Source organism: Macaca nemestrina, chromosome 15 (genome assembly GCF_043159975.1).
Source record: "Macaca nemestrina isolate mMacNem1 chromosome 15, mMacNem.hap1, whole genome shotgun sequence".
NCBI lineage: Eukaryota > Metazoa > Chordata > Mammalia > Primates > Cercopithecidae > Macaca > Macaca nemestrina.
Genome location: NC_092139.1, coordinates 67,255,896 through 67,283,321, shown reverse-complemented (window position 1 = coordinate 67,283,321; position 27,426 = coordinate 67,255,896). Strand labels below are relative to the sequence as shown.

At 47.6% G+C, this 27,426-nt stretch overlaps 2 pseudogenes; one reads left to right on the top strand and one right to left on the bottom strand.

Moving 5' to 3' along the window:
• The first annotated feature begins 673 nt into the window (after nucleotides 1-673).
• LOC139358608 (calponin-2 pseudogene) lies at nucleotides 674-16,389 on the top strand (annotated as a pseudogene).
• LOC139358606 (glucoside xylosyltransferase 1 pseudogene) lies at nucleotides 9,878-11,088 on the bottom strand (annotated as a pseudogene).
• Nucleotides 16,390-27,426: the final 11,037 nt, after the last annotated feature.

The window sequence follows — 27,426 nt, the reverse complement described above, 5'->3', positions numbered from 1 at the left end:
TGCCCCGGCCCTGCCCCGGCCCTGGTCTGAACCCCGGCCCTGCAATGGACCTGCCTTGGCCCTGCCTATACCCTGCCTCTGGCTGTACCTCTGCCCTGGCCATACCCTTGCCCTGGCCTGGACTCTGATCCTGGTCCTTGTCCTGCCCCAGCTGTGGCCCTGGCCCTGCCCTGCCTGTACCCTGTTCTATCCTGGGCTGGCCCTGCTATTGCCTGGTCTTGCTATTGCCCTGCCCTAGTCTGCCTTGCTTGTGCCCTAGATCTGCCCCGGCCTTTGCTCTTGTCTTGGTTCTAGCACTGAGTCAGCCCTGGACCTTCCCTGACCTTGCCTCAGCCCTGGCACTGCCCTGGCCTTGCCTTGGCATTTGCCCTACTCTCTCTAATGCCTGGCTCTGGTCCTGCCTGGCACTGCTCTTGTTCTGTCCTGGCACAGCCCTGGCCCTGGCCCTGGTCCTGCCCTTATGCAGGCCTGCCCCTGCCACTGCTCTGGCTTTGACCTGGACCTTGGCCATACAGTGACCCTGCCTTGACCCTTTCCTGGCCCTGGCCTGGAACGTGGCCTTGCCAAGGACTCGCCCTGGCTCTGTCATGGCCCTGGCGTTTTCTTGGATTTGGATGTGCCCTGTCCCTTATTTGCCCCGGCCCTTCCCTGGCTCTGCCCTTCCACTTCTCTGGGGTAGGGGGACAGGGTCAGGACCAGGCCAGGGCAGGGTCAGGACCAGGGTAGGGCCTTGGTAAGACCTGAAGATGGGAAGGGCCAGGGCAGTGGCAGGGCCAGGGAAGGGTGTTAAGTTGAGGCTCTTAATGCTACCACCCCTCGCATCTTCCTCTAGGCTTTTGTGGCTTTGCCCGCCCAGCTGCTCTGTGCCAGGAGGAGGAGGAGACACCTGGAGCCTGTGACACCACGGCTTGCCTCGCTGAGGGTGGGTGGCAGTGACGGAGACTGCAGCGTGCTGGAACGGTAGGAGAGTGACCACGCTAGGAGGTCAGGCGGCTGCAGCCAGGGTTGGGGGTGAGGCTTACAGCGATGGCCGGGCTGCGGCAGTGGCCAGGTGGTAGAAGCCTTGTAGGGTGGGCTGTTGCATTGGCAATGGGCCTGGCTTTGCCCTGCCACTGCCGTGGACCTGGGCCTGTACTGCCCTGCGTTGCCCTGGCCCTGCCCTACTGTTACCTGGACTGTCTCGGCCCTGCCCTGCTCCGATCCCATCCTGGTTTTGCCTTTTCACTGGCCTTTCCCTGAACCTGTGCTGGCCCGGCCTTGGCTCTGGCCCTGCCTCTTGTCCTGACCCTGGTCCTGTCGTGGCACTGGCCCTGCTAGTGGTCATGGTCCTGCTCCTGTTCTGGCCTTGACCTGGCCTTGGACGTGTCCTGGCCCAGATTTGTTCTGGCCCTGCCTTGGCCCATCCCTGCCCTGGCCCCACCGTGGCCCTGCCTGTTGCGCCCCCTCCTGGCACTGACTTTGCCCTGTCATGGCTCAGTGGTGCCATTGACCTGCCTTACACTGCCGTGGTTGTGCCCTGGCCCTGCCTGGCACTGGCGTCTCCCTGGACCTGCTCTGACCCTGCCTTGGCCTTTGCCCTATCCTCACTATGGCCTGGCCCTGGCCTTGTTCTGGCTTAGCCCGGGCCCTGGCCCTAGCCCTGGTCCTACCGTATCCCTGGCCTTGCCCTTATCCAGACCCTGCCCCTGCCTCTGCCCTGGCCCTGGCCTGGAACCTGGTCCTGTCAAGGACTTGGCCCGACTCTGCCATGGCCCTGGCCCAGACCCTTTCCTGGCTGTGCCCTGGCCATGGCCTTTCCCTGGCCCTGAGTTGGCAGTGGTCTGCCCCTGGTCTTGCCACCACCCTACCCTGCCATGCACTGGATGTGTCATGAGCCTGCCCTGGCCCTACCTAGTTCGTCACCCTCGTCTTCGCTAGGCCCTGCTCTGGACCTGGCCCTAGCCCAGACCTGGCCCTGACCCTGGCCCTGGCCTTTGTCCTTCATAGCCCTGGCCCTGAAGTGGACTTGGAGGTGTCCTGGCCCTGGAGTGACCTGGCTCTCCCTTGGCCTGTCCTTGTCCTGCCCCTACCATCACCTTGCCCTGTTCTACCCTGTTCTGCCCTGTCCTAGTACTGATCCGGCTGTGGCATTGCCCTGCCCTACCTACCCTGCCTTGGCTGTGCCCTGCCTGGCTCGATTCCGGCCCTGGCCCCGCCCTGTGCATGCGATGACACTACCTCAGTCTTGGCACTAGCCTGGTCCTTTCCTGGCATCAGCCCTGCAGTTTCTATGGACCGCCTTTTGTCGTGTCCTGCGCTGGCCATTCCATGCCCTGCCCTGCCCTGACTCAGCCCTGGCCTTGGCATTGCCCTTGGTCCTGCCATATTTCTTGCCCTGTCCCTATCCTGGCCTTGGCCCTGACCCTTACCTTGCTCTGGCCCTGCCCTTGCCCTTACGCAGCCCCTGGCCCTGTCATGGACCTGCCCTGGACCTGTCTTGGCCCTGGCCCTGCCGTGCTTCAGACCTTGCCCTGGTTCTCCCCTGGCCGTGACCGTGAAATGCCTGACCCTACCCTGGCCTTGCACTGCCCTGGCCCTTGCCCTGACTCTAGTCCTGTCACTGGAAAAGCCCCAGCCCTGTTGCTCGTCTTCCCATGGCCCAGACCCTGCCTTGGCCCTGCCCTGACACTGTCCTGGAGCCTGGCTGTGCCAAGAACCTGCACTGTTGTTGCCCTTGTTTTGCTCCTGTCCCGAACCTGGTCCTGCCCAGGCCATGGCCATGGCCCTGTCCCTGCCCTGGCTGTTCCCTGGCCCTGCTCAGGTCTTGGCACTGTCCTGGCCCTGCCCTGCCTTGGCCCTATGCTATCCTGGCCCTGCCTTGCCTGCCCTGGTCCTGCCTTGGCCCTACTCTAGCTTTGACCCTGCGCTGGCCCTACTTTGGTCTTCACCCTAGCCTTGCCTGGGCACTGTGCTGGACCTGGCCATAGCACAGACCTGGTTGTGGCCCTGGCCCTGCCATGGCCCTGTCCCAGACCCTGGCCCTGCCAGGTACCTGTCCTGGCCCTGCTCTGGGCCTGGCTTTGTCCTTGGTTCTTAGATGACCCTGGCCCTGCCGCTGCCACTGCCCTTGCCCTGGCACTGGCCTTGGACATGTCCGTGGTCCTAACCCCGGCCCTGCCCTGGAGCTGTCACTGTCTTGGCCCTGCCTTGGCCCTGGCCCTGGCCCTGCCACAGCCATAGACCTGCCCTGGTTGGTCATGCCCTGCCTTTACCCAGTGCTACCCTGGGCCTGCTCCACCCTGCCCTGGCTCTGCCCTGCCTTTGTCCCCGCCCTGACCCCTTCGCCCTCACACTGGCCCTAGTGCAAACCTGGTCCTTGCTCTGGCCTTGGCCCGGCATTGACCACTGCTCCTGACCCTGGTCGTGCCATGGCCCTGGCCCTGCCAATGATCCTGACAGTCCTGGCCCTGGCCCTGTCTTGGCCCTGTCCTGGCCCTGGCCCTGGCCCTGGCCTGACCCTGGCCCTGAAGTGGATTTGAAGGTATCCTGTCCCTGGTTTAATCTTGCTCTGCCTTCGCGCGTCCCTCTCCTGGCCCTACCATGGCCCTGCCCCTTCCCTGGCTCTGCCCTGGTCTTGTGCTTACCCTGAGCGAGAACTTGACCCTGCCCCAGCCTTGTCCCAGACCTGGCCATGGCCCTGCCCCTGCCCTGGGCCGGCGCTGGCACTGGCATGGACCCTGGACCTGGCTCTTGGCTACTTAAGGCCATACCCTGGCCCAGTCCTCCTCCTGACCCTGTCCTGGCCTTAATTTGCCCTGGCCCTACCCTGGCATGCTATTCTGGCCCCACCCACCCCTGACCCTGTCTCTGTCCTGGCTCTAGCCAAGTTGGCCATGGCCATGTTCCTGACATTGCCCTTTCCTGGTCCTGGCCCTGGCCCTGGCCCTGGCCCTGCCCCGGCCCTGCCCCGGCCCTGGTCTGAACCCCGGCCCTGCAATGGACCTGCCTTGGCCCTGCCTATACCCTGCCTCTGGCTGTACCTCTGCCCTGGCCATACCCTTGCCCTGGCCTGGACTCTGATCCTGGTCCTTGTCCTGCCCCAGCTGTGGCCCTGGCCCTGCCCTGCCTGTACCCTGTTCTATCCTGGGCTGGCCCTGCTATTGCCTGGTCTTGCTATTGCCCTGCCCTAGTCTGCCTTGCTTGTGCCCTAGATCTGCCCCGGCCTTTGCTCTTGTCTTGGTTCTAGCACTGAGTCAGCCCTGGACCTTCCCTGACCTTGCCTCAGCCCTGGCACTGCCCTGGCCTTGCCTTGGCATTTGCCCTACTCTCTCTAATGCCTGGCTCTGGTCCTGCCTGGCACTGCTCTTGTTCTGTCCTGGCACAGCCCTGGCCCTGGCCCTGGTCCTGCCCTTATGCAGGCCTGCCCCTGCCACTGCTCTGGCTTTGACCTGGACCTTGGCCATACAGTGACCCTGCCTTGACCCTTTCCTGGCCCTGGCCTGGAACGTGGCCTTGCCAAGGACTCGCCCTGGCTCTGTCATGGCCCTGACGTTTTCTTGGATTTGGATGTGCCCTGTCCCTTATTTGCCCCGGCCCTTCCCTGGCTCTGCCCTTCCACTTCTCTGGGGTAGGGGGACAGGGTCAGGACCAGGCCAGGGCAGGGTCAGGACCAGGGTAGGGCCTTGGTAAGACCTGAAGATGGGAAGGGCCAGGGCAGTGGCAGGGCCAGGGAAGGGTGTTAAGTTGAGGCTCTTAATGCTACCACCCCTCGCATCTTCCTCTAGGCTTTTTTTTTTTTTTTTTTTTTTTGGTCAGTGTGTGTCTAAGCTGATTTTTCTATAATTTGTCACCAAGAGTCCTAACTGATGTAAACCTCATCAGAAAAGTAGTGTTTCTGTCCTTATTTAAAACTCTGTTTGACAATTCTAGCACAAAAAAAGGATAAGTTGCCATGAAAGTACATTTACTCATGCATTTTTATAACTATTTAAAGTAAGTGGCAGGGTACGGTGACTCATGCCTGTAATCCCAGCACTTTGGGACGCTGAGGTGAGCGGATCACCTGAGGTCGGGAGTTCAAGACCAGCCTGGTCAACATGGTGAAACCCTGTCTCTACTAAAAATACAAAAATTAACCAGGCATGGTGGTGCAAGCCTGGAATCCCAGCAATTCAGGACACTGAGGCAGGAGAATCACTTGAACCTGGGAAGCAGAGGTTGCAGTGCATCGAGATCACACCTCTACACTCCAGCCTGGCAACAGAGAGAGACTCCATCTCAAAAAAAAAAAAAAAAAAAAAAAAAAAAAAAAAAAAAAGAGGCATTTAAAAGCTACAGCTAAACAGTGATTTCATAAGATAATACTTATTGGAATTACATTTTAAAGAAATAAACACTTGTTTATAAATATATAACTTTTACATCATCCTTAAACATCAGTCCTGCATCAGTACTAGATCTGGCCACAGATTTTAGTTGCAAAATTTCTAACTAAACCAACCCCAGATGATTTAAGTAGAAAATATTAAAAGAATATTGGAAGAATTTCAGTTTCAGCAATGGCAGTGTAGCCTGTCTAGGAAAATTCCCTTTCCTGAATATCTATGATAAACTCTGGATAAAATATAAAAGAAAAAGTCCCAACTATTTGAAGGTACTGTAGAGTATCCAAAAAGAGGCATGAGCTTGATTAGATGCTTGGAAAAGGGAACAAAACTAGATGAAGTCTTCATTGATGCAGCTTTGTTCGTAAAGGTATTCACCAGTCCCCATGGCATGGGACCGAGAGAATTCAAGAAGAAAGTGGCGGTATTATTGGCTTACTGTTTCAGAGAATAGAATTTAGGGATGCCAGAACAGCTATAAATGAAGAGGAAAAAGTCCTGAAAAGGAAAACCTATGCATGAGACAGTCTTTAAATATGTATATGAGCTTCCTTCAAATCTGTGACTATACATGTATGGGAGAGGCTTCAAATAGCAGAAAACAAAGCAAAAGCTAGAAGTGTGAAAAAGCAGAACACTGCAGCTCATTACAGGGGAAACAGTTTGAAGTTTGAATCTATTGAAGTATAGAGGATTGGTAAACACCTTAGGCTTTCCATTGAAACGTCAGAAGGGAATGCCTTAAGAGTGAATGCTGGCCAGGCGTAGTGACTCACGCCTATAATCCCAGCGCTTTGGGAGTCTGAGACGGGTGGATCACTTGAGGTCAGAGACCAGCCTGGCCAATGTGGTGAAATCCCATCTTTACTAAAAATATGAAAATTAGCTAGGCTTTGTGGTCTATGCCTGTAATCCTAGCTACTCAGGTGGTTGAGACAGGAGAATCGCTTGAACCCAGGAGGCAGAGGCTACAGTGAGCTGAGATTGTGCCACTGCACTCCAGCCTGGGTGACAGAGGGAAAGTCCATCTCAAAACAAGCAAACAAAAATTGTGAATGCCGACCAGGTGCAGTGGCTTATGCCTGTAATTCCCGCACTTTGAGAGGCCAAGGCAGGTGGATTACTTGAGGTCAGGAGTTCAAGACCAGTCTGGCTGACATGGTAAAATCTTGTCTGTACTAAAAATCTAAAAATTAGCTGAGCATGGTGGCAAACGCTTGTAATCCTAGCTACTTAGGAGACTCAGGCAGGAGAACTGCTTGAACCCTGGAGGCAGAAGTTACAGTGAGCTGAGATCATACCATTGCATTCCAGCCTGGGCTACAGAGCAAGAGTACATCAAAAATATATAAATAAATAAATAAATAAAAGAAAGAAAGAAAGAAAGAAAGAAAGAAAGGGTAAATGCTATTTATCAGGTTTATCAGGACTAAAGATTCTTTCTATAACTGAGAAAAAATTCCAAAGAGAAGCACCATAGCAAAATATAATACCAAGCCTCCAGAAGTTCAAGGTTTTCATCCAGTAAACTGATGGCTAGATAAACATATCTTTCACAATAACCAATATACAACAAAAATAATTTGAAAAACTACATATGCAAAAAAAGCTGAAAATTATAACCCATAATCAAAAGACAAAGCAGTCAATAGGAACAGAAATTAAGATGCTCAATGTGTGTTCATTATTATTATCATCATCAATATCTGATGTAAAAGGCTCTCTGAAAGAAATCACAGAAGAACATGGTCAGTTTATATATATATATATATATGAATGAAAGTATGTTTGGCGCTGTCACAACACAGAGTGGCATAATGGTTAGTAACATAGGCTTACCACACAGCCATTGTGGGACACTGGGACTCAGATTTCTAGCCTGAAAAACGAGGGAACAATGTCAGTCATATAAAGTTGCTGTAAAGATCAAACTAGCTAAGAAATATAAACTACTGAACAGTGCCTGACACAAAATCAACACAAAATAAACACCAATTAATGGTAGCAGGAAGGAAAGAGTGCTCTTCACCAACATTTTACCTTCAGAAATTGGTTAAGAAGAAATGAGTGCTTGGGAACCCTCCTGTTAGAGCTGAGGAACACAAATAACCCCAAGATATGACCCAACTAAGAAATGAGACACCAGAGTCAGCAGCTCCCAGGACTCAAGAGCATGTCATGTCATAGATCTGGGGTCCAAGTGGACTTCCCAATATCCCAGTCCTGAATTAGCCAGATGTGCCCTTCAGTCCTTGGCTGAGCTGGACTGAGACCTCCTCCAAAGGGAGAAATAAATATGCATCCTGAAGAGAGCTGACTCTGAAAGACAGAGAAACCCACAGAGGCTGAGTTTCACCAGCACAACTACTTCCAAGCACATTCCTCGGGTAAGTCATTTCTCTTCCCAAGGGGAGGACTGAATGAGCTTATGGTGAGAAGCTGAAAGCTTTTCTCCTTTATTTTTCCCTCATGGGAGAGGAGTGGAAGTGCTATCCTCTCTGTGGGAACCTGCAGACTATGGACATTTCCCCCAACAGTTGTCATTGACTATCTGCATGTTTCTGTATCCACATCTATACAAGAATCTAAGTGGGAATGACCTCCAAAGTGATCTGATAGTAGCAAGGCACTATTCTAGTTTTTTCAAATTTTTAAGTCTCTTCTTTAAATTATTTTTTTGGCAGACTCCATCCTAGACACAGCATACCAGAGTATACCAGAGTCTCCAAAGGGCTAAGCTCAGGAATCTATTCTCAAGCTCCTCATATAGTCAGGCAGGCAATGATCATATCTGGGGACCATTAGAAATTATCTAATGCATACCTTCTGAACTTCAAATTTGTAGTATTCTCATTTTCTGCTCAATAAGCTCAATTTCAACATAGTTCACAGTTTTTCATATCCACCATGGCATTCTGCCGAGGAACTACAACTCGTGTTCTCTAAACCCATCTGTTCTAAGAATGCTGGACTGGTTATCAACTTCTAATGTACCTTGCTTAAACTTTCCTCTCTCACTGTGTCCCTGACGGAACTGCAGAAGACAGAACAACTGCACTAACCATCTCTTTCTGCGTATCCCATGTCTCCACAGAGGCCACTGTGTCTTCATAAAGCTAACTGCCACGATTTTCACCACTGATATTTTTTTCTTCATGATTTTCCATTTTCTACTTGAGCATTAAAATATCAGGGAGAAGAGGAAGATAACCATATAGCAGTTGGTACAATAAGATATGTGCCCCAGCACAGTATATGCTAAGTATTCAGAATTTATAGTTATATTAGATAACTATAAATTGGAAAACTATTAACAGAGTTATATTAGATAAGTAATCTTTTTCTCATCTTCAAGGCTTACAAAATTAACTGTTTTAAGTGATATTCAAAAAAGGAAGGTACTCACATCAACCCAATTAAAAGCACATTTTCTATAGCTGAATGTAACAATCTTAATCCAAATCATTCACCAAAGTTGTTTAACTTTCTTAAAGGAAGGCTCTAGACATTTGCTTTTTAAAAAGTATCTTGCAAAGCCGTTATGAGGTAGAAGAAAAGTTTAAATGCACTACATTTTTCTACTCCATTGTAACTAAAATCACTACTCACAGGACGTGTAGAGCTTCTGCATTTGGGTCCATCACATTTTCCACTGTCATATGAGTGTACTCTTAAGGTTCTCACTTTATCGTCGGCATAATATATTTTGCTTCCAGAATGCCCAGTAAAGCTGAAATTTTTCATTTAAAGTGATATAAAAAATTTCCCAAATATCTACTTAGCAATCTTAAATCTGAGTTTTGGCAAGACAATTTAATGCATACGAAATGAAAACACTACATTTCTCACTCTCTCTCACACACGCACAGATTAAAACCTCAAAATTTTCAGTGTATTTCCTCTTTCTTTTACAGCTCAATTTTTATGCAGCTTACTTATAATTTAAAAGCAATTTTAAACATGATTGTCATAAAAATATTTTAAAACAGAGATGAAATATATAAAGGCAGATATAGATCGTCAATGGTTACATTGGGCACATCACATTTCTTTAGAAATAGAACTGTTTCTGCTACTGTAAACAAACTTTTTTCTCACACATTTAAAGTGAGATTAGTGCTGACATAAAATTATCACTCTACGCACAGTCTGAGTGTTTGCACTGGGTTTGAGGTACATTTTCTTCATCTTCACAGCCCCATCACTCTTACTTGAGACTATGGTTCAACGGAATTTTGCAGGCTAAAACCATTCAATAATATTTTCATCAATGCTGGAATGATAGTAAGTAACATTACAAAATATCAGAGGCCAAAAATGTTTCTTTGTTGGAGCCCAAGATTTTAACTTATTCTTCGTTGCCTGAAAATACTGCTCATTTAACCTCTTTAGGAAAAAAAAATATTTTGGAGATGAATAATTCCTTCCTTAATGCTTCACCCAAGACGATTGCTTCACACTTATCCTCTGATGCTTTGTTGTTTTCATCCATTTGATGTAGCAGGCACCAAGAATCATCTTTCCTTTGGTGATCTGGCATAACGATCTCTTATGCTTTTTGCTAGTTGTTTGATAAATATTTTGTAAATTTTTCCATGGTATGTATGCACTGTTTTTTGTAGTTCCAATTCTAAAGGTTTTATTAAGGAATGAACGTTGTCATCTTGAAAGAACAATTTCTCAGCGCTTCATAAACAGCTCTAAAAGCTGGTTGCTTATCATCATGGTAAACACCTCTGTTCCCGTGAAGAATAAAGATTCCTTCTTCTGCTTCTTGGCAACTGCTTCCATATAGACAATGATCTGGATGATAATTCCATTGACACGGAGAGACAAAAGGTCTTTCTGGATTGTGAAAAACATGATATCCAACAAATCTTGATCACCCATGTCATGTTTAGCTTGTATATTTTAAGCCATGTCATAAGTATGTCTCCTCATTGTAGTCGCACAGTTGTCACATCATTCTTGAAATACTTCCTTCTCATTCCAGTCATGTTTGTCAACATTACTCCAGAGTTTCCTCCAGCTTTTCCACGGTATGGATGCCTAGCAAAGCGACTATACCATCCTATTCGAGGTTCCTTGGGTTCTGGTGCCATTGCAGCAATTTGTGTGGAATGAAATTTCTTTAGTAAAGACCAAATAGTATCAACTGGTCATAAAAAAAGGGCTATCAGTGTGGGAGTCAACTTATTTCAGGAATAACGGCAAGGACAATCTCTGCAAACCACATGGTTTAAAAAGGTTTTCCACTCTGCTGCATTCTCACTTGGAAAGGTTATGGGGTATATTGTATAATTAAATATTTGGAGAAATGACCCCTGTCAAATCTTCCTTTAAAGCTGTGATGTAGCTGATCTTCAGCAAAAACCTGGAATTGAAAAGCTTTGATCCTGAAAATGATAGCTGACTTCAACATGGCCATAGTTTCTTCCAGTCTTTCACCACAGGCAACTATAGCTAGATGCATTTTCTCAACAGGCTGTATTTTCAGACTACACCTGTCCCACCCGCCTGGATGCGCAGCGGGACCAGCCTTGCCCGCTCCTCTCACTGCACCACATCTGCCTCCAGCCAGTCAAGAAGCCACTGCGTGCCTGCGTCTTCCAGTCACTGCCACCTTTTCCTTCCTCCAGGGATGTGGCAGCTGGCTGAAGGCGTAAAGGAGCGAGCAGAAGCCGCAGGCCAGACAGAGCGCCACCAGGCACAAGTAGCGCTGCATGGCCCCAGCCACCTTCCTCGGTCTCTGTCTCTGCCACGCCTACCTGGGGAACTGGAGCAGAGGGAGCCTAGTTCTGGAAATTTACCGTTTTTACTCTCCATGGATTCAACAGCAGTGTCTAAAAGAAAAAAAATCATCAATCAATCATTTATATATATTTTAATATAAAGATAAAACAGTGCGAACCAGTGGAACTGGATAGAAAGTAATTCAATTTTACAGAACACATCTGTTTTCCAGGCTCTTACTTTTAATAAACATAAAAAGAGCCATATATATTTCTGTGGAATTCCCCTTTTACTTAAGAATTCATTAGCGAATTAGTTTAATGAGGCTGTTTTATTAGAGGCTGTAGTTTCATTCAAAAATTAGAATAGGAACAATGACTTGTAAAAATTCAACATTGTATTTTATTTTTGAGATGGAGTCTCACTCTGTTGTCCAGGCTGGAGTGCAGTGGCATGATCTCGGCTCACTGCAACCTCCACGTCCAGGGTTCAAGCCATTATCCTGCCTCAGCCTCCTGAGTAGCTGGGATTACAGGCACGTGCCACCACGCCCAGCTAAACTTTTTTTGTGTTTTTAATAGAGACGAAGTTTCACCATCTTGGCCAGGCTGGTCTTAAACTCCTGACCTCGTGATCAGCCCGCCTCGGCCTTCCAAAGTGCTGGGATTATAGGCGTGAGCCACCGCGCCCGGCTGGAAGTTCTTTCTTCTTAAAAGGATCATAAATATAATTCACAGAGGCATGACACTTTTACTAATATAGATTGACTTTTTGCTTCAAATAACCCATTCGTACATCTAAATTAATTTTGGTCTGTATGTGTGTGTGCATGTGTGCGTGCGTGGATGTGTGTGTATAAATTGCAGTAAAGGGTAAAAGGGAAGGTGGGAAAAAGGGAGATGGTCTAACATTTTTCACACATTTTTTAAATACACCAAAGATATGTGGTAAAAACAATGGTGTGGTGAAAACAAAATGTTGCAAACTAGATAAAAGACTTAGCTCCAGGTCCCGTCCCATCCAGTCCGGAGGCGGCGCCCGCCAGCGTTAAGCTCCAGGCAGTTCAACAAGGGCCGCTCCTACAGGTTCTTGCGGGAGGTCAAGAACAGACTCCTCTCCAAATATGACCCCAGAAGGAGGCAGAGCTCCGCAGCTGGATCACGGGACTCACCAGCCTCTCCATCGCCCCGATTTTCAGAAGGGCCTGAAGGATGGGATTATCTTATGCACATTCATGAACAAACTGCAGCCGGCCTCAGTCTCTAAGATCAACCGCTTCCATGTAGAACTGGCACCAGCTGGAAAACCTCTCCAACTTCCTCAAGGCCATGGTCAGCTACAGCATGAACCCCCTGGACTTATTTGAGGCCAACCACCTGTTTGAGAGTGGGAACGTGACCCAGGTGCAGGTGTCTCTTCTTGCCCTGGCAGGGAAGGCCAAGACTAAGGGGCTGCAGACCAGGATGGACATCGGTGACAAGTACTAAGAGAAGCAGGAGCGGAACTTCCACGACGCCACCATGAAAGCCGGCCAGTGCCTCATCAGGCTGCCCATTACCAACAAATGTGCCAGCCAGTCAGGCATGACCATGTACGGCAGGGCACGGGGAGGCATCTCTACGACCCAAGAACCACATCCTGCCCCCGCCATGGACAACTCCAGATGGGCACAAACAAATGTGCCAGCCAGGTGGGCTTTTTGACTCCTGGGACCCGGTGGCACATCCACCATGCCAAGCTGGGAATCAACAACTGTGACAACTCCTCCATGTCCCTGAAGATGGGCTACAGGCAAGGCGCCAACCAGAGCGGCCAGGTCTTTGGCCAGATCTTCAAATACACGGCCCCAAGTACTACCCGGAAGCCCAGTGGCCCATGGGGCTCCCTCGGGTGCTGGCGACTGCCCGGGGCCAGGGGAGGCCCCTGAATATCTCCCTTACAACCAGGAGGAGACCGGCTACTGAGGCTCCCAGCACACTCTCTCCCCAGACGGTCTCCCCGTCTGGGTGTTTGGGTTTTTCTGTGTTTCCGTCTTTTTTTTTTCCAACCTGTTCAGTGCTACCAGTCAACTGAGGGTCTGTGAGTGGCGGCGTGGGATCAGGCAGCAGGGTTTTTTTCCCCACACCCCTCCCCATTGCTTCGGTTCCTTCGCAGGACTGAGCCACCGGGCTCTGGGGAAAGGGATCAAGGCCTTTTCCTGATGCGTGTAGGATAAGGGTCCCCACTGGCATGTCCAGGCTGTGCACCGAGCTGTGCTGGGGAGAAGAAACCTGGGCGTGGAGGAAACCGGACCCAGAAGATTTCCAGTGGCCTCTCTTCTTCCCCTTTTTGTCAGCCAGTTTGTGGTTTCTGTGCCCACAAAATCTTCAGGAGGTATTAACTAAAGAAAATTTTTTTTTCCTGAGGAAAGGCACGGAGACAGTGGAGAGGGTGCTGGGAAATAAGTGCCCTGGGAGAGGGGGCCCAGACACGATGCTAAAATATCTCAGGCTCCTGAGTGGCTGGATTTCTCTAGGACCCTCAGACCTACATTGGGGCCCGGTGAGAAAACTGAGGCCCATACAAGGTAGTGGAATTCTGAGTTGCCAAGGTTAAGCCTGACCCCTCTCCATCCTAGCTCCCCCACCCCCGTGGCCCTCACTAGGATTTTTGTTTGTTTGTGTTTTTTTGAGATGGAGTCTCACTCTGTCGCCCAGGCTGAAACACAGTGATCTCCCCTCACTGCACCAGCCTCCCACGCTCAAGCGATTCTCCTGCCTCAGCCTCCAGAGTAGCTGGGACTACAGGCATGTGCCACCACGCCTGGCTAATGTTTTGTATTTTTATTAGAGACAGGATTTCACCATGTTTGCCAGGTTGATCTGGAACTCTTGCCCTCATGTGATCCCCCCGTCTCGTCCTCCCAAAGTGTTGGGGTAACAGGCATGAGCCACCACGCCCAGCTCCTCAGTAGGTTTTAAGGAGCCTTAGCCCTCCTTCTCCCCTTAGGGCCTGACCAGGTATACTGGTCTATCAAGAAGCTTACAGTCCTGGCAGATGGTGAAGGGGAGCCAGTGTGTCACATGGTCAGAGAGGGAGTAAGAGAGAAGGGGGCAGTCCCATGCTGTTTTTAACAATCAGATCTCTCATGAACTCACTGTGAAGAACTCACTCAAGTGGATTGTGATAAACTAAGCTTGTCCAACCCGCAGCTTGTGGGCTGAATGCAGGTCAGAACAGCTTTGAATGTGGACCAAAACAGATTTGTCAACTTTCTTAAAACATAAGCGATTTTGTGTGCATGTCTGTGTATGTGTGTCTTTTCCTTTTTTCTTTTTTCTTTTTTTTCTTAACTCATCAGCTATTTTCAGTGTAATTTATGTGTGGTCCAAGAAAATTCTTCTTCCAATGTGGCCCAGGGAAGCCAAAAGTTTGGACATTCCTGTGCTAAACTATTCATAAGGGATCCACCCCATGATCCAATACCTCTCACTGGGTCCCACCTCCAACACTGGGGATCACATTTCAGCATGAGATTTGGAGGGAACACACATCCAATCTCTATCAGGGGTATGTGCCCATTATTGAGACAGGTTGTAGAGTATGCACACTTTCAAACGGGTCCTGTCATATTATTTTCTGAAATGTTTAAAACCATTTAATTTCCCATCCATTGCCCATAAAGGCTGTTTTCCTCATATCCTCATCACTCAATGTTATCTAGGATTCTTAAATTTTCTAAACAAGTGGTGAAAATGCAGATCACATTTTATTTGTACACATTGCATTTGTCAGATTGTTAATAGGGTATTGGATTCTTTGGCCCATTTTGCTATTGAGTTTACTATTTCCTTTGTTCATTTGAATATCAATCATATTCACTTTACCCTAAGCAGTGTCAACATTTTCTATTATTGTCATACGTCTGATAACTTTGTATGCCAGCTTTTATTGAAATGAGTCTTTATGATTGTTATACTTATTCTAAAGTTTTTGTATTTAATTAAATTTGTTGGATTAGTGTATCTTTTATTAAACTGGGACAACAAGCCCAAATCTATGTTTTGTTGGGTTCATTCAGATTTAGAATTCAGATAACTTTTTGGTGGATAAATTATTTTTATCATAATGAAGAATGGCTATCATAATGCAATATGATCATTTCTGCCAATGCTTAATGTTTTGTAGTCCACTTTGTTTATGTGATCAGGAGGGCAAGACCTGAATGACTTTGACCAACTCAGCGTTCTGGACCTCCTAGTCCTCAGAATGATTTTAGAATGTTCCAAGAAGACAATATCCTGAAATGGGGAGAAACTGTCTGGGACAGTCTGGACTCTGTCCTTGTTTTTCCTAGAACAGGATATTCCTGCAATTCTTAAACTCCGAGAACCAAGGGGCACATGGGGTGTGAAACCTGGGGTGGAGCACTCAGGGGTTCCTCAGCTGCAGTACACAGTGGGGCATGTGCAAAGGAGACTCTGTCAACCCTGGGCAACTTTTCTGACCTCAAGGGTCAGGCTTGTCATCATAGAACTTAGGCTTTTGCTGATTCTTCCTGCTCCTCTGTTAGGAATAAATTTGGTTTGTCTGATTTACTGTGTGAGCATTCTTCTGTTTCTGGCAGCTTGGTTTATATAAAATACCTCCTGCTAGACCTATGAATCTATGCAGTGTGGAAGTGTCATAGAGGTAAATAAGTAACTTAACTGAGTTGAAAACTAACATACATAACATGGGGCCACTGCAGCAAGGGGCAAAATGATCCTGCCAAAATATCACATGTGACCATTCCAGAAATATTTTGGAAGAAGAAATTGGATACTGAAACTCAGAGAGATCTGAAGATCTTATCCAAGCCAACAGGAGGCTAATAAAGCCAGGGAATTCCACTGTACTCTGATTCAAGAGTACAAGCTTCATCTCAGAGAAGAGCAATGCAATGGCACCAGTGATCAGACCAGGGAGACCCTCTGCCACAGAGAAAGCAGAGGTCTAGAGAATAGCATGAAGATGATAAGCGACTCCAGATTCAATTTCCCTTTGCCTTGAGGCCACAGAAAGCCCAAAGCATGTGAACATCTTTTTGGAGGCATTTAACTAAAAGAACAATTGAAACTTGAAGAAAATGTGAGTCAAAAGTCAAATTTAAAGATATGTTACTTTCTCCAACCCTCCCCCACCAATTCACCACAGGATGAGTCTAGTGAGATAAAGCATGTCATTTATACAAAATACAGAAGTTTTATGTTCTTTATGTGAGCAGAAATACGTTCAAATTTTACTCAATAAATGTATTTTGTTTTACTACTAGAAATAGTAAATTTCACTTGGTCATTACTTAATTTTATAATTATCTTTATTTAAATTTGTATCAGCTCACTCCCGGGTATCTACCTACAGGGAAAGAAGTCATATGAAAAAGACACATTACACACATTTATAGCAGCACCATTTGCAGTTGCAATAATGTGGAACCAGGTTAAATGTCTATCAGCCAATGAATAGACAAAGAAAATGTGTTATAGATACACCATGGAATACTACTTAGCTCTGAAAAGGAACCAAATTATGGCATTTGCAGCAACCTGGATAGAGTTAGAGATGATTATTCTAAGTGAAGTATCTCAAGAATAAAAAAACAAATATGGTATGTTCTCACAAGTGGGAGCTAAGCTAAGAGGGTGTAAAGGCATAAGAATGACATAATGGACTTTGGGGACTTGGATGGAAGGTTCGGGCGTTAAGGTACACACTGGGTACAGTGTACACTGCTCGAGTAATGGGTACACCAAGGTCTCAGAAATCACCACTAAATAACTTTTCTATGTAATGGAAAACCACTTGTTTTCCCAAAACTATTTCAATGTAGTAATATATATGAAAATCATCATTCTTAGCAAACTATCACAAGAATAGAAAACCAAACACCGCATGTTCTCACTCATAGGTGGGAACTGAACAATGAGATCACTTGGATTCGGGAAGGGGAACATCACACACCGGGGCCTATCATGGGGAGGGGGGAGGGGGGGAGGGGGGAGGGATTGCATTGGGAGTTATACCTGATGTAAATGATGAGTCGATGGGTGCTGACGAGTTGATGGGTGCAGCACACCAACATAGCACAAGTATACATATGTAACAAACCTGCACGTTATGCACATGTACCCTAGAACTTAAAGTATAATAATAATAATAAATAAATAAAAAGAAAATAATGAATATGATAGTCTTGAGGTGCAACATTCGCTGGGTTTCATATGGGAGAAAAACAGCTAAAATCAAACACGTGGACAGGCAGTCAGAACATTGTCCATCACATACATAGTAAAATTAATAGGAGGCCAAACGTTCATGAGGAGAGTACATTTGGAATAGCCTGCACCTGCAGTGAGGATGTACGCCATAGGGCACACATAACTCATGTTAGGGCGAAAACGTATAATTTTACTCAATGTGAAAACGTCTTCGGAAGTAGCTCACTCCATGCTGTCCAGATGCATTTCTGTACTGTAGAGACTAAGAATAAGAGTCATCAAAGTGGAAAAACCTCTGCCCCGCTCCAAGTTCTGTTTCAAACAGGAGTAATATTACTGGAGGGAAAAGCCATACATGTCCCAAATGAGGGAAAGCCTTTACATATCAGTCATTTCTTATGAGACATACGAAAATTCACACCAGATAAAAACTGATGAATGTAACAAAAGTCAGAAAGTCTTTAGATATTCCCTACACCTGAATAAACATTTAAGAAAGAGCATTCGGAAGAAGCCCTATGGATGTAAGGAATGTGGGAAAGTCTTCAGCAAGCCTCAAAACATGCACATATAAGGAGCCACGCTGGAAAAAAAAAAAAAAAAAAAACCCTATTGATGTGAGAAATGTGGAAAAGACTTTGCAAAGTCATCAGAATTAAAAGTTATCTTAAGATTTACAATAATGAGAAGCCCTGTGGGTGAAAACGGGGAAATCATCATTAATTTTTTCACCATACTCAATATGAGAGGAGGACATACTGGAAGAGAGCTCAATGAGTTAACATGCGTGAGAACGTCTTACCTGAACTCTTGTATCTTATAGAAGTGTGAAAAGAAACCCTCTGAAGGTAAAGTCTATGGAAAGCCTTTGATCTTCATTCATCTTGAGTACCTATTTGTTCTCACACTTGAGAGAAGCTGTGAAAGTAAGGAATATGAAAAAAAGCCACAGTGTTGCCTCAGACTCATAATTCATACAAGAACTCACACTGCAGAGACTGCTTGTGGAAGTAAAAACTGTGGAAAAGACCTCTTTAAACACTTATCCCTCCTGTTGCACAAGATTCCATGCCCTGGAGGGAGACTACAATGGGAATAAACATAAGAAAGTTTCAGTTCCAGCTCTTCATTATTGGGCATGAATGAGCACATAGTAGGACTGAAGCACTGTAAAAACGTTAACAGTGTTGCCATTATCACTGTCTTATCCTTCAAGTAGAACCCAAATTCATACTTTTCTAGTTTTTCCTTTCTTAACAAAATGGTATAAGATGACAGATATCAGTCTTAGCACCCTTTCTGCTCTGCCACGTTAATATTGCTATGTAGTAGCTTGGTTACAATTCACTTACACATGGTTTCATTCTCAATGTGAAGCCCTAGCTGAGCTCCATTCACTTTAGATTTAGAATTCATCTTCTCCATGATATCTTTTTTGTTAGTTTGTTTTTGTTGGTCACAATTTGACTGCATTATGGTCACATTATGTGGTTTTAATGTTGCCGATATGGTATACCTGTTACGACTTTCATTTTGGTGTAATGGGGTCAATTCTGTCCATTTCCCTGCTATACCCATTATTCTCGTCTTCTTCACTAAGGGAACATAGAACTTTTTACAAGGAGCACTATTGAAATGCCTTTATTTATGTCGTTATCCTTATTTTATTATTATTATTTTTTTTTTGAAAAATGGTCTCACTCTGTCCCCCTGGGTGGAGTGCAGTGGTATGATCAGAGCTCACTACAGCCTTGAACTCCTGGGCCGTTGTGATCTCCCATCTCAGACTCCTGAGTAGGTAGGAGTGCAGGCATAACAGGTGTGCACCACCATGTCAAGCTTTTGTTTGTTTTTGTAGAGACTGAGTCCCTTTATGTTGCCTGGAATGGTTTCAAATTCCTGGGCTCAAGTGATTTTCCCACCTTGGCCTCCCAAATTGCTGGAATTACAGGCATGAGCTACCATGCCTGCCCCTGATTAATGTCTTTAAATGAGTTTCCCAGTTTTTCTCATAACTGCAGTGAGCAGAGCTTATAGTCCTGACCAATGTGAAATGCAGAATTCACTGGTTTGGATTTCTGAAAATCTGTTTGGAAATGGGAGAGTTATTGTTACTCTTTTCTTTTAACCAAGTTCCCTTTGCTCTTTCTGCTCGCTGTTCTCTGGGAATAGGATGAAATGCCCAGAGTCAGGTTAAGCGACTTGAAGACCCTTGGAATGATGGTCCCAACAACAAAACCTTCAATATACGAGATTTCTAACTCCCCAAAGGCATGTTGGGTATCCATGGCTGCCCGGGACTCTTTCTGGACTTGTTTCATGAAAGTAAGCCTTAATAGAACTAGGAAACATTTTAGGAGTGATATTTGTAACAAATTGAATGATAAACCTAAAAATGAATAAAACAGAATATAAAAATAAAGAGAATAGACAAAATAGGTTTACAGATGCTGACTGGCCACAAATCCTTGGCTCTCACCCCCATGGATGCCTCACCTACTGTGACGCTTGGAGGGCTGGCAGCCATCACTCAAGAAATCAGAACACAGTGGCTTCTACTGCAGCATCAGGCAGCAAAACTTAAGCCTGTCAGCTCTCAAGAAACATACTTCTGTGTGTGTGTGCGTGTGTGTGTATATATGTGTGTGTGTGTGTGTATGTGTGTGTGTATATATACACACACACACGTGAGATAAATTTTTTCAGCGACTTTGACATATCTCATGCTAAACTGATACAATGAATTAAAACTAGTGCAAATTTCTGGCAATAGACCATTATCTCCCCATTACTTATCCAGGGCATTGAAAATTGGCCCACATCACAGATCCTTATGTCATTCTCTGAATCATGAGGAGAAAAGAGGAGAACAGAGAGAACTCCATGTATGTTCCAGTCACAGGGCTGAGTGCTGTGTCTACATGATCCCTCTTGGTGCTTGCCATAACCCTGCAAGAGAAAAGTAAAAACCCAAACACTCACACACACAGACATACACACACACATGCTCAAACACAAACTAAAAACTACAGAACAAAGAAAGCATTGACAACTAATAGAAGCATAGTGCTGGCCAAGCAAAGTGGCTCATGCCTATATTCTTAGCACTTTAGACCAGGAGTTCAAGACAAACCTGGGCAACATAGGAAGACACCATCTCCACAAAACATTTTCCTAGATAAACATCATTTTTAAAAAGAGGTATAATGCCTAAGGGCTCAGGGAAGCAATACTCCTGTGGCTGTGTAGTAAGCAGCAGGCAAAGTTGCTTGTCAGAACAAAGTGGTAGTGATTCCAGGCTTCCTTTGCACACTTAGCCAGGAGACTGGTGAGCTCAGCACTGCCTGGGTTCACTTTACCCTTCTACAGCTCTAAAGCTCTGGCAGGTGGGACCTAAGCATAAGAGAAAGTGATATTACGCAGGACTCTCTTGACCGCATGTGATGGAAACCTAACTCGATCCAGCAGAACATTGAGTTAATTCGCTCTAATTACTAAGAACGTCCGTGAGTAGATGGGCTTCTGGCTCAGTGGGATCAGGGGTCAACTAACATCAACCAAGGCTCATTCTGTCCCTTCATTTCCTGTGTCAGCTCTGCTTTTCAGGCAGGCTATTTTGAGAGAGCAGCAAAAAATGGCCCCATAAATTTCATATCACATACTTCCTTGGAAAATGCTATGCCAGTAAAAAGAAAGCACCTCATTCCCAGCAGTTTCATCAAAAGTGCAGGGATGACTTCCATGAGCCCAGCTTGGATCACACGCCCACTCCTGAATGAATTACCCTGCTGATCTGACTGCCCAGGGTGGGTCAGCACCTCCCAAATCCCATGGGCTAGTATTGAAAGAGTGGTCCTCCCATGCGAAAAACGGAAGGACAGTACCAGAGGAATATGGGCGGGAGGGCCTCATCTCTAGATAAAAAGTATGAGCGTATTTGTGTTCTTCGTACACTCATTTATATGATCACTGGGAAGAAAATGAGAAAACCTCACACACGACTTTCTACAGGCCTCTGTGCTTTGTTTCCAACACTGAGCTGTGAGAAATTTAATTATTAAAACAAAACTTTGAAAATAAATAACAATTTGGGACAATGGGGACAGTTAGCTGATGCAGCACAGGTGAGCAGTTCTTTTGTGCCCATGAGGACACAATTCCCAGGAGGCCGCCTGTGGTCTCCTAGGAGAAGTGTGTGGGCACCCACAGGCTGCAGTTCCACCTTTTCCTTCCCTGGACTCTCAGGAAGACAGGAGTTCTGGATTCAGCTGAACTGAGTTCAAGTTCAGGCTCTGTGACTCACTGGCTGTGGAATTCTGGGTGAGTCACTTACTCTTCTTGAGTCCCATATCCTCCTTGGTAAAAGGAAGAGGTATAGTTATTGTTAGGTTTTGAAGGCAAGGCGAGGGTTAAAGAAAGACAGAGAGACAGTTGGCAGCTTCAACAGCAACTTCTTTATTGCCAGCAAAACCCTGGGGAGGATTAAACCAGCTTAGTGCTGGCACAACTGCCGCTCACAGGCTGGGGTAATCTTGGGACTGGGACGGCGGGGTCTGGGCGGTAGAGCTTGTTGCCCAGCAGGGTATGGCAGGGATGTTCCTGCAGACAGACTATGGAGCCTTTGCCCGGGACGATGTGATACGGATGTTTCTGCAGTAAGGCAGACAGGAAGGATGTTTCTCATGGCCCGAGTTCCCATGGAACGTTTCACTCTGACCAGGGTCTGCAACATGGCTGGAGGTTTACAACATGGTACAGGTTAGACTAACAGTAACATCTCCCAGGTAGACAGTTCTACAAAGTAAACTTCCCTTGAGCATCTACACTCTACCAGACATGGTGCTGGGACCCAGGTCACAGGAGGAACAGGACAGATGAGGTCCCTGCCATCCTGGTGCTCATGTCTGACACAGGAAGCTAATGGGTCATAAGACCAGGTCAGATGCTGGTGGTAATGAAAGACATTACCAGAGTGAGATGAGCTAGAAAGAAATGGAAGGAGCTGTTCCAAACACAGTGGCAGGTGGAGACCCCTCCAAAAGGTGACTTTTGAGCAGAAACCTGAGAAATGCCCGACCAGGGGAAAACCTAGGGTAAGGTCCACAGAAACAACTGCTGTGGAAGGGGGAAGTGTGTCATCATCCAAAACCAAGGGAGGAGACCCACAAAACTCCACTCCTATGGAGCAGAGGGGCCTGCAGGGAGACACGGGATTCTGCTGCTCATGTGGGTATCTGCTTCCCAGCAGGAAAGGGGACCATGCAGGATAGAGGGGCTAAGTGAATCCTGGGCTGTGGGGTTACGGGAGCCGGTGCTGACTCACTGTTGGAGGTGAGTCACAAGAGGAGGCTTAGAACTCCTACCTGCAGCCTCTCCAGTCTAATAAGGAGATTGTAGTGTGGTCAGTGGCGGTATCCGGGGACCGTTGAAGGGCACACGGAGTGATACCTCCTCTGGCCTCCACTCTCAGCTGCAGATTTTCCGAGTTCCTGGAACAGCTTCTCCGTGGCCCCATCAAAATGGAGGGTGGTGACAGCACCCACAAGATGCTAACACCAGGGCCCTGTGCCATACCACCTGCTTCCCTTGGCCCTGCCCAAACCTTTGTAGACAGCTTTTTCTTAATGACCCTTCAGTCGCTTCAAGGTCCCTGCCAGCACCTGACTGCCACATTCCCCAGAGGGACCAGGCTCCTCGGCACAGGAGCTGAGGTTTCTACAGGCACAGAGGAAACACTGTCCCAGCTGTTGGAAAGGAGTCAGGAGTGGAAAACAGAATGCTTGTTCTCAATGCTCAGACTTACCAATTGTTTCATTTCATCGCACCAAGTCTGTGTGGCATTTTGAAGTAGAATTAGTAATCTACATAATTACAAATTATGTTCTTAAAAGAAGCTGCTCAGTGCCATGCCTGAAACAAGGTGAAACTCCATGAGGAGATGTGTGAGAAGCCAGGGTGCCATAGTTACAAACCAGGACTCCAGGTGCAGACTGCTTGGTTCAAACCTGGACCAGTGGAATGAATTTTCGCAACTCTCCGTATTGCTCTTTGCCCCAGTTTTTCCATCTAACAACTAGAAGTAAAAACAAGGTTATTGTGAAAATTAAATGAATTGAAGTAAGCAGAGAGTGTCTAAAACAACACCCCCAGTCACACAGTCAGCACTGAGCATGTTTTTCTTCACTACTCTTAATGAGGTAAGAGTGGGTGCACGGGCAACACCCATGAGCCTGGGCTTTCTGTGGCATAGGCATCAGAGATCCCACTTTTGAGGTCCTGCATACATTCTTTTGACGCTGATAAGGGAGGAGTCTCATGGGTGAGGAGCAAGCAACCACATTGGGGCCAGACAACCCATGGTCAAAGTTGAACTCCACCACTGTTCAGCTGGGTGACTCTGGGCAAGTGACTTTTCCTCTCATGTTCCTTTTTCATAAAAACTCTACGACAGTAATTCGACTGCCAGTCCTTCCTTAGGGTGTGAATCTCAGGAAACACCGGTAGAGCCGTGGGGAACAGAGACAGGAAAGGAATGCAGCAGTTAACGGGACCTTCATCAAGAAAGTTTCCACTGTGGCAGCCAGGACTCAGCCCTGCCAGGTACCTCCGAGAGACAGCATAGAACACGCGCCTCAGAGTCATCTCACCCAGAGCAAGGGAGCTGGGGTATTTATCCACTGATACCCACCAGTCAAACCTCAGGGACCCTTCCAAGGTCATGATTCCTCCAGAATGTCCTGCCTGCACTGCAAGGGTCAGACCTGGGGTTGAGGGCAGGGCCCCTGACAGCACCTCCAACAATGAGCAGGAACACAGCCTGGTGTGGGGATTTTCAGTGAGTCACTGATTCCAACACACACACACACATACCTTCACACAACACACTCTAACACCAACACAGTGCATATGTATGTACACATACATGCACACATGAATGTTGTCCACTTAGATCCTGGTGACTCCATGGGATAGACGATAAGGCAGGAATCAGAGGGAAGAGCAAAATTAAGGGGAGTGAATGTCTTAAGAACAAAATGCACATTGAGGCAGAAAATCAAGGGGGAAGAGGAGTGGTCTGGACACCAAATGCCTGCTGGGTGGCACCTGCTCTGCACACACTGTCACTAATTCTCCAAGCAGCCTCATGAGGTAGAAGAAATTCCCCTCAATTTACAGATGACAGAAACGTAGTTAAGAAAAGAAAACTGATTTTACCAGTGTCTCAGCAAGTTAGTGGGTGAAGGTATGGACTCCCAGCTCTCTCTGTCCACAAAGTCTACAAATTCTCCCTTGTTAGGAAGGCTGGATACCGGGCTCTGCTTCTGGACTCTGCTCCTTTTCCTGCTAGGCAATCATGGCAGAACTGGCAGAAACGTTATGCCCCTTCACCACCTGGAGCAGAGCCAATGAGAGGGGCTGGGGAACAGGCCATGAGGCCCTGCACCCTCCATTCATTGTCTTCAGGATTGCGATCCCTCAGAACTCTTGCACCACGTGGTGGCAGCACTCTCAGTGTCTGGGTGTCTTCTGAAGTTGTACAGGATGCAGTGGAGGCCACTGGCTGTGCTGTCATATCCTAAGTGGCAGCCACCCAGTCTTGGGCTTCTTGGCTGCTTCAGCACCAGAGGTTGGACAGTGCCCATGCAATGAGGCTCTCAGGAGAATGGCAGGGAAAGGAAAGGCAGCATGGAGAGATGTAGGGTCCATCCACCATGTCCCTGGATGGAGAGACTCCTGTTCCCACAGTAGTTCCCACACCGGGACCACGATTGGCACTCATAAACATGCCAGCCTCCATTTATATTTCCTTGTTTGACAACTCCTTCCCATTTTCATCCTGGAGACAAGACTTCTGAACACACTAGCTCTGAGAGCACCTGAGACAGTCCCTGAAGACCTTTGATCCAAGCAGGATCCCTCCCTTGCCATCTCCAGACCTCCCCACAAGCTCCCTCCCTGGTCTCCTGGCTCTTGTTCATCCCTTCCAGGCAGCCTTCCACAATCATCTCTAAAACATATCCGACTGTCCCTCATGTATCCAGCACTTTCCATGGCTCCCCAGAGCCCTCCAGATCAAGTTCAAATTCTTTGATCAAACACTTGATCTCAAGCTGCATTCTACCTCCTGAATTAAGATCCCCGAGAAGCCCAACTTGCTCAGCACAAATGAATCACTGAAGTCAAAAATCTTGAACGTGGCCTTGGCCTTGAGGAAGTCATCAACACCCTGGCTAGTGAGGGTGCAGTGCTGCTCCAGGATGATGGTGTGTAAAGTTGTGCTCTAGGTCGCAGGCCCTGAAGAAGCATCTCTCCTCAGGACTGGGTAGTACAGGAAGTCTGTGCACAAGCAGATCTGCTGGTGCCGTTACACTATGCAGCTCCAAGATGGTGGCAATATACTTACTGAGATGTCTGCAGGGTGAGGCTGGGGAGAGGAAGCAGTTCCATAACACATATGAAACCCTGGAAAGACTTCCCTGCCAGAATCTCAGGACCACATTACATCCAGAAATGGGTGCCTTCTGGGCACACTTCTCTCCCTGCCTCCCACTCTGAGCTGCCTCCTAGCCCCACATGCCCCAGCCTGGCCCAGGGCTTGGAGCCCAGCGGGTGTTCCGTCCATGGTGTTGACTGCTCCCTGGGCCAGGAGAGCCCTTGGCGGCTCTGTGACTCCTCCTGTAGAACCCCTGCCTCTACCATGGGACCTCCTGATTCCCACAGAAGCCCCCACGGCCCTGGATTGCTCTACCTGCCCTGGGATCCTCCAGCCCCATAGACCTTACTTGACGCCTTAGCCCTCCCAGAACATGACATGTTTCTCAGAATGTGGCTGATGTCCAGGGCCATCTGCGGATGTTTGCTGGGGGCCTCTCGCTGTTCTCCTTTGTGGTCTGTAGGGCAGGGTCAAGAGGAGAAACCAGTCCAACATTCAGAATGGACAAAAAGCTCACTGCCACAACGGCAACCACCAAACAGTCAGCAGTGCTTCTGGATGGAAAAGAGGTTTCATTCTGCAGAAAGCTCCTTGTTTGGCTTCTCTCGGAAGCCAGGGAGGGGTACCAAGCCCGGCTTACCTGCAATGCCTACGTTACCATCTCTTCCTAGGATATGCGATGGGCCCCTGCTCCCACTGTAGGGTTGACGTTCCCTCCAGCTGGAGACCTGGGCTCCTGACACCAGCTGGCCTGTTTTTCCTGCTCTGGATGACAATGGAAAGGCTGTGCCTGGTATTTCCCTAGGTTCTTGGTTTCTACTTTCTAGACATCCAGCAGCAGTGACCATACCTGTTCCCACTCCTGAAAGGGGACTCCCTTGTAGGGCAGCCAAGACATCTACAGATGGAAGACTGCTCAGTGAGACAGGCCACAGGGGTCCCAGGGGAGGATCAGGGGCTGGAGGATTCTGGAGGTTTCCAGCCTTGGGGTCTGTGGTTCCTCAAAGAGGTTAGGTCTACCTAGTACCAGGCCTGCCCTCCCATGATTCAAAAAGTGGATGATTGCTCAGCATCAGGAACTCTGATCTGGAACTAGTTTTTCATTTAGGTCACCAAGAGACAACCCCTAACCCCTGAGCAAGGCATGGTCCAAGCTCTGGCATGAGATTCTCTTCCAGCAATGTGATGCCTACAGGGCCAGGTAGAAAAGCCGTTGACCAGGCCTTCTGTCCTTCTTCAAAGGACAGTGTGCCATCCGCCCTAGAAAGGCAGGTGGTACCAGGCCACAGCACTTGGTGCCTGTATCCCTGGCTCTGCAGACACCGGTCATGGAGGTCCTCCCGTCTTCACATTACCTTCTTGCTGCTCCTAGATTTCCTCTAGTCATTAAACACTTTGAGCCATTTTTCTGTGCATCTGATCTGACATTTTTGCTCTCAGATGAAACATGATAAAGTAAGCCGCGCCACCAGGATTCCTGGAGGGAACCTTTGGGTCTTGGGCTCCATGGCCCTGATGGGACTGAACCAGAAGGAGCCAGGGAAAGGCAAACACTGGGACTCAGGCCCTATGACCCAATGGCCATTGGTGGCTTGTCCTTATGGCCCCAAGACACCCTGTCCTCAGGCCACAGACAGCATGGGGTATGGTCTTGCCT